This window comes from Macaca fascicularis, chromosome 13, assembly GCF_037993035.2.
Source record: "Macaca fascicularis isolate 582-1 chromosome 13, T2T-MFA8v1.1".
NCBI lineage: Eukaryota > Metazoa > Chordata > Mammalia > Primates > Cercopithecidae > Macaca > Macaca fascicularis.
Window position 1 is genome coordinate 88,550,607 of NC_088387.1, and position 7,617 is coordinate 88,558,223.

At 43.5% G+C, this 7,617-nt stretch overlaps 1 long non-coding RNA gene across 1 annotated transcript; it reads right to left on the bottom strand.

Annotated features, from left to right (window-relative positions):
* Positions 1–2,093: 2,093 nt before the first annotated feature.
* Positions 2,094–6,981, bottom strand: LOC135966697 (uncharacterized). Its single transcript, XR_010580241.1, has 3 exons — positions 6,833–6,981; positions 3,277–3,602; positions 2,094–2,555 (listed from the first exon to the last, which is right to left on the bottom strand). It is a non-coding gene; the product is annotated as an uncharacterized lncRNA (long non-coding RNA).
* Between the last annotated feature and the right edge of the window lie 636 nt (positions 6,982–7,617).

Genomic DNA, 7,617 nt, shown 5'->3' on the forward strand with positions numbered 1-7,617 from the left:
AACATCTATTATTTATAAATCATTCACACAATGGTCACAGCCTCTCAGTTTTTATCTTCACTGCATCTAGCTTATTGATGGAGTGCAAAGAAGAAGTAGCCCTAACCATTCCAGGAATCTATGCAGTGGTGTTCTGCATGAATACTTACTCCAAAAGCTTTTTATTCTTTTATCAACAGAGGATGACTTTTCACAGAGATGACACTTAAACAAAATAGCCTCCAGATTTCACTTAATAAATGAATTTTAACATAACTCCATAGGCAAGAAAATAATTTAGATTTTATTTCTAATATTACATTGCCATGCTGGGCTGCATTTCTGAATTAACTTCTTTTTAAATAGCATATCAGAGTCCAAATAATACTGATGCAGAATTTTTCTCGGCCCTTTTGCCAGGCTTGCAGCAGGGGGCACCCTGTCTACTCGGCCCACTGGGCCACCTTTGGCTTGTACTATGGCCCGTGGCTCCCATGGCTGCTGTGACTGCACAGTCAGTCCCTGCATTCAGTGGTCTCCAATTCTTGTCCAACATCCAAGAAGAATGAGGTCACACTGACAATTGAAGGGTGATGAGGGGAGAGAATTTTATTGAGTGATGAAACAGCTCTCAGTGGAGAGGAGAGGGGAAGTTTGGGTTGTCTCTGTCTCCTGCCTGAAGGTAGGCAGTCCCCACTCCTGCCCAAAGGTGGACAGTTTCAAAGTGTGGCTGAGTTCAGGGTTTTCACAGGCACAGAATGGGGAGGGCATACTGATTGTTTTGTGAGTAAGTAAAAAATGTTAAAACAAAGGCACCACTCAAAGGTGGTCGCAATAGTGTAAAACAATTATGGAAGGTTAGGTATATGTAAAATAGATGAAAGCAGGGATCAATAAGAGGAAAGTGCACCAAATAGGAAGATAGGTTCTCAATCCAATCTGTGGATTTAACTTGTAGCATGACTTTCAGGCTTTAAACTGTCTTTGACTTGGAGATGGGGTTTCACTGGGGACTCACTCCTCTCTGCCTAAGCATTTTTCTTCTTTCTACCTCTATCATTCCCCACTCTGAAGAAGTACATTTAACTTCCATTAGGATAAGAACGATGACCAATTTTAACTACTTCATGCAGACAGGGCCTGTTATTTTGGGAAAACAGCAGTCAGATCTCCCTCAGAGGCCTATCTAAGGGTCCCTGGTAAAAAGAAGTCATCATCCAAGGCTCTGGTTGCATGAACATTGGAGTTCAATGGCCTGAAGCGAGAAGAGAAAAAGACGGTTATTAGAAGACATGGATTAAAATGGAACAAGGGGATAAGGACAGCTCAAAAATCCCCAGGCTGCTGACATGCCCAAAAACTGGTGGCTGTATTAATAGTTATGCCTGCCAAGATTTGGGTGCATAGGGCTTGGTTTTGTTTAGTTAGCTCCTTTGGTCTTATTTTCCCAAAAAACAAACCTCCTGTTATGGGCACCCTATTTACTCCTATCACCTGGCAAGATTTGCAAGATAATTGCCCAGAACTAGAATATTTGATCCAGATTTTTACATTACCTATTCCTTTTGTTCCTTCTGAGCTGCAGCTGGAGATCACTGGTTGGTTCACAGGAATAAGCAGGGTTAGTCTAACACATACATGAAAACTTAAAAAGCAACTGACGTGACTAGAATTTAATGACAAAAGTTTAAGTTTTGAAACATAATTTTCTCTCTCTAGTCCTCATTTTTGTTAAAAAAAAAATCATGATAGGACTGATTTTTTTTGCAAAATAAACTTTAGTCTTATACTTGGCCTGAGTATTTGCATAAAGTGCAGCAAAAATAATTATTTTCATATACTCTTTTTAAGTGGGCTCTGATGGAACTCTGTTCCATAAGGAATCTCAGACAAGACTTTTTAAAGCCAAGCCCAGACATGGGTTTGTATCCTCAAATACCTTTGAGTTTCCAAATTCCTCTCTTGTTGGGGTCCCAAGATAACTTGGGGCTCCTGAGCCTGTTAGAAAATGACATTCTTTACTCAACACAGGTTAGCAACCCTGTACAGGAACTTTGTAGACGAGATATGAGGCCAGTTTTCCCAAGGGGGTTTTATTGGCTCTGCAAGTAAAGCTTGGTTCCTTAAAGGGAAGCACATCCTTCCAGTGGAAGCCTTGGTAAAGCAACCAGTCTCTCCAATTGCATCCTGTTGCAAGAGAAAATGGATTCTTATTGCACTTATGCAAACATATTGCCATAAGTTAAGAATACTCACAAATAGCTTCCAAATTCTAGAGAAACCAGGCAGAGAGAAACAAATATGCTCCAAATTTTGTTCACAGGAGTAGACGTTACTCAATTGTCAAATACTGTAGCTAGCTCAAAAGAAAAGTTTCCTTGACTCTCAAAAACAAAACAAGGATCAGCAATGTTTTAAGCAAAAAGTTAAAAAAAGATTACTTCAGTTCTCTGTCGGTTTAGTTCATTCAATTAACTCTTTTCTGCTTGATACTCATGAACATTTCATCTCTTCATGAGTCTTGAATATTTTTCCTTTATTCCAATGTCACAATCTCCAAAGACATCAGGAACCATCTTTTGAAAAGGATCAAAACAAGACAAAAAAAAAAAAAAACATGATTGACAAATTTGGTTATTTCTATAGTTTACAATAACTTAACATAGTAACCTTAATTTTAATTGACACATATACTTAGACATTAGAATTTTAGAAATCCATACAATTTTGGAACACATATTATTATTCACTAAAATATAACCTGAACAAGATTAAACATTATTTTTATTCTGACAATCCCATGTAACTAAATATGTCAGATAATCCTGTTTACCTCTCTTTTGGATGCTTCAGGAGCCCTCTGTAGCATTCAAAATTCAGGAGTCAGAAAAGACTATTCCAAAGCTGAAATTTGATTTTGGGAAGCCTATGAAATATGTTGAAGTTATAAAACACTTGATATTATGAAATAGAATTCCAGGTTACTGTAAGTCATTTATTTAGCCAAAATGACGACTCAAAAAAATTTTTTTTTGCAGTTGCAAGATTTAATAGAGTGAAAACAGAGCTCCCATAAAATGGGAGGGGACCCAAGGGGGGTTGCTGTTGCCAGCTCGAATGCCTGGGTTTATATCCCAATCATTGTCCCTCCCCCTGTGCTCTCAGGTGATAGATGATTGGCTATTTCTTTACCTCCTGTTTTAGCCTAATTGGCATTTTAGTGAGCTCTGTTTACTACCTGACTGGTCAGGTGTGAGCTAACTAGCAAGCCCTGTGTTTAAAGGTGGATGTGCTCACCTTCCCAGCTAGGCTTAGGGATTCTTAGTCGGCCTAGGAAATCCAGCTAATCCTGTCTCTCAGGCCCCCTCTCAACAGGAAAACCCAAGTGCTGTTGGGGAGGTTGGCCGACAACTGTTCTAACTGCTTCTTGCTGAATTGGGGCGTAGGAGGGGTCGTGCAGTTGAGATTTCCTCAGAAGGGGTGCCTTCGATGTCATCAACATCAGAGCATGGGCTAGCAGGCTGGTCCAGGGGTCCGTGGTAGATCTTAGTCATGGACTGCATCTGGGGCTCCATTTGAAAAACCATTTGTAGTTTTATAGCTTCAATTCTGGAAGAGACAAACTTAACAAAGAAGTTAAAGATACAGGGATTGAAATGCAGTGCAGGAGATTATTTCTTTGGCACACTTCACAGGCCCTGACTATCTGCTTGATAGTTTTGAAAAGGCCTGGTCCCAGGCCGGGCACCGTGGCTCAAGCCTGTAATCCCAGCACTTTGGGAGGCCGAGACAGGCAGATCACGAGGTCAGGAGATCAAGACCATCCTGGCTAACATGGTGAAACCCCGTCTCTACTAAAAAATACAAAAAAAAAAAAAAACTAACTGGGCGAGGTGGCAGGCGCCTGTAGTCCCAGCTACTCAGGAGGCTGAGGCAGGAGAATGGCGTAAACCTGGGAGGCAGAGCTTGCAGTGAGCTGAGATCCAGCCACTGCACTCCAGCCCAGGTGACAGAGCAAGACTCCATCTCAAAAAAAAAGAAAAAAAAGAAAAAAAAAAGAAAAGGCCTGGTCCCAAAAATAATGATTTGGCCATCTGATGGGTGTTATCAATGCCTATGTGAAAGGTTTGGTGAAGGGTTTTAAGTAATTTCCATTGGTTATCTGCAGGCAAAAGTATTTTCCCTTCTTTGGTGGCTAGCCATCCTGGGGGGGAGGAAACTATGTCCTCGTGAGGTTCTCCATTGTCTTTCTTCAGCTGAGTACTGGGGCTTGGTTTCCCATGGGGGATTACCCCATACTAGGGGTCCTTCTATAAGCATTTCTAATGGAGGGTCCCACCTTGCGGCTCTTTTGGCTTCAATATCCGCTTGGCAGTTCTCTTCTATTTCCCTTTCCTTTCCTTTCTGATGACCCCGGCAGTGTAAGACTGACACCTCTTTAGATTTCTGTATAGCCAATAATAATCTCCTAATGGCTTCCTGATGTTTGATAGGTGTTCTCTCAGAAGTTAGGAATTCCCTTTCTCTCCATATTGCTGCGTGGGCATGGAGGACTAGGTAAGCATACTTAGAGTCTCTCTATATATTTACCCTTTTTCCTTCTCCTAATTCTAGTGCCTGAGTGAGGGATATTAGTTCTTCCTGCTAAGAACTAGTTCCTCGAGTGAGGGGATTAGTTTAAAGTATTCCATTATCACTGACCACTGCATACCCCGCTTTTTGAAGTCCATTTTCTACAAAGGAACTTCCATCAGTATACAAGTTGAGGTTGGGATCAGTCAAGAGAACCTCTAGAATGTCCCCTCGAGCAGTGCAGGTTTGAGCAATTACTTGTTGACAGTTATGTTCTACTTTTTCTTCATTGTCTGGAAGAGATGTGGCTGGATTAAGAGTTGCAGAAGTGTGCAGTTGCAGCACTGGTCCTTCAAGTAATAGTGCCTGATATTTAAGCAAACGGTTGTCTGACAGCCACAAGTCTCCTTTAGCAGTGAGTATGCCGTTCACATCATGAGATGTCCACACAGTAAGATCTCTTCCTTGTATCATTTTAACTGCTTCAGATACTAAGACTGCTACTGCCACCACTACCCGTAAACAATGAGGCCAACTCTGTCACTACATCAGTTTCCTTACTCAGGTATGCCACAGGTTGCAAGCTGGTCCCTCGGACCTGTGTAAGGACTCATAGAGCTATTCCTATTTTTTCTGTGACATATAAAGAAAAGTCTTGCCCTGTTGGCAAGCTTAACACTGGGGCTTGGGTTAGGGCCTTCTTCAGGGCCTGGAAAGCCACTTCTGCTTCAGGTGTCCATCTTACTAAATAGGTATTGGCTTTCTGAGTTTTCTTAATTAGTGTATATAATGGGCTGGCTATTTCGCCGTACCTGGGAATCCATGTTTGGCAGAAGCCTTTTATGCCAAGGAATCCTCTTAGTTGCTTTAGTGTTTGGGGATGAGGATAAATCAGTATAGGCTGGATACCTTTCTCACTGAGGGCCCTGGTGCCTTTGGATAATTTTAGCCCTAAGTATTTAGCCTGCTGTGAGCAGAGCTGAGCCTTTGGTTTGGAGACCTTGTAGCCACAGGTGCGAGGAAATTTAAGAGTGCTTGGGTGGGGCTGGGCGCGGTGGCTCACGCCTATAATCCCAGCACTTTGGGAGGCCGACACAGGCAGATCACAAGGTCAGGAGATGGAGACCATCCTGGCTAACGTGGTGAAACCCCGTCTCTACTAAAAATACAAACAATTAGCTGGACGTGGTGGCAGGTGCCTGTAGTCCCAGCTACTTGGGAGGCTGAGGCAGGAGAATGGCGTGAACCCAGGAGGCAGAACTTGCAGTGAGCCGAGATTGTGCCACTGCACTCCAGCCTGGGTGACAGAGTGAGACTCTGTCCCCCACCAAAAAAAAAAAAGAGCACTTGGGTGGCTTGATGGCACAAGGTTTCTGAACAACGGGTGGCTAAAAGTATATCCTCCACTTACTGAAGGACAAGAGTGTCCAGGTATGAGAACTGGCTCAAGCCTTGGGCTAATGCGTGGTCAAATAGATGGGGGCTACCTGTGAACCCTTGGGGTAAAACAGTCCAGGTGAGTTGAGACATTGGGTTTGAAGGATCTTCAAAGGCAAACAAGAATTGAGAGTCAGGATGTACAGGGATGCAGAAAAAGGCATCCTTAAGGTCCAGGACTGTAAACCACCCTGCTTCCTCTGGTATTTGGGAAAGCAGAGTATAAGGGTTAGGTACCGCTGGGTATAGAGGGAAAACAGCCTCATTGATAATCCTGAGATTTTGCACTAACCTCCACTGTCCACTGGGTTTCTGTACTCCTAAAACTGGAGTATTGCAGGGGCTATTCCATGGTTTACTAGGCCTTGGGCTTTTAGGTCCTTAACAATCTTTTGGAGGGGACTCGGGTCTAAGGGGGTACTGCCTTTGGTAGGGAAAGGAGGCGGAATCCTTTAGTTTAACTTGAACAGGACGAGCATTCTTTGCTCATCCATAGTGTCCTTCTGTTGCCTAGACTTCAGGATTAATTCCTTCCTCAAGCAGGGGACAACAAATGGGTGTTCCTTCTCCTATGTTCAGGTGTATAATGGCCCCTGCTTTTGCTAGAATGTCTCTCCCTCACAAGAGAGTGGGGCTTTCAGGCATAATTAGAAAATCATGTGATAAGAGTAAAGTTCCCCAGTCACAACTTAGTGGCTGGGGATCTAGTGACTGGCTGTCCTAGGACCCCTCGGATATTGACAGATCAGGAGGACAGTTGTCCGGGACAGGAGAGTAAGAATGAGAAGGCCGCGCCAGTGTCCAGGAGACAGTTAACATCCTGGCTGTCAATGCTCAAGCATACCTGGAGCTCTGTGAGGTGATGGCATGGGCTGGCGCTTGCCCCAGGCACCCTCAGTCCTGCTGCTGGATCATCTGGTTAGTGGCTTCTGACTCATAGGACCTTCATCCCCTGGGGCAGCGGGTCTTCCAGTGATTCCCTTGACATAGGGGGCAAGGACAAGGGGGCGGCTTATTTCTATTCGGACAATCTTTTTTAAAGTGTCCTTGTAGAACGCACTGGAAGCAAGCCCTGTTAGACATTTGATTTGCTCAGTCTTTCCGTGTTCCAGAGCCTCCCAAGTCTGCTTGCCTGAGGGTCATGACTAAAGCAATGGCCTTTTTATCTGTTTGTCCTGTTCTGCCTGCTACTCCTTATCTCTATTACAAAAAACTGAGGTTGCCAAGTTCAATAGGATTTCTAAGTTTTGCTCCGGGCCTAAGGCGGACTTTTGAAGTTTTTTTCTAATGTCTGCAGCTGACTGAGTGATAAACTTATCCTTTAAGATTAGTTGGCCTTCAACAGAGTCAGGTGACAAGGAGGTATGCTTCCTCAATGCCTCCCTTAGTCTCTCCAGAAAGGCAGTAGGATTTTCTTCCTTTCCCTGTGTTATAGTGGACATCATTGAATAATTCATAGGCTTCTTCCTAGTGTTCCTTAGTTCTTCTAGCACGCAAGTTAGCAAATGTCTGCAGCACCAAGCTCCATGTTCTGATTCTGTGTCCCAATGAGGGTCTACACTGGGAACTGCCTGCTGGCCTGTGGGGAATTGTTCTCTTTCCTCTGTTGCCATCCTATCATTGACCTGA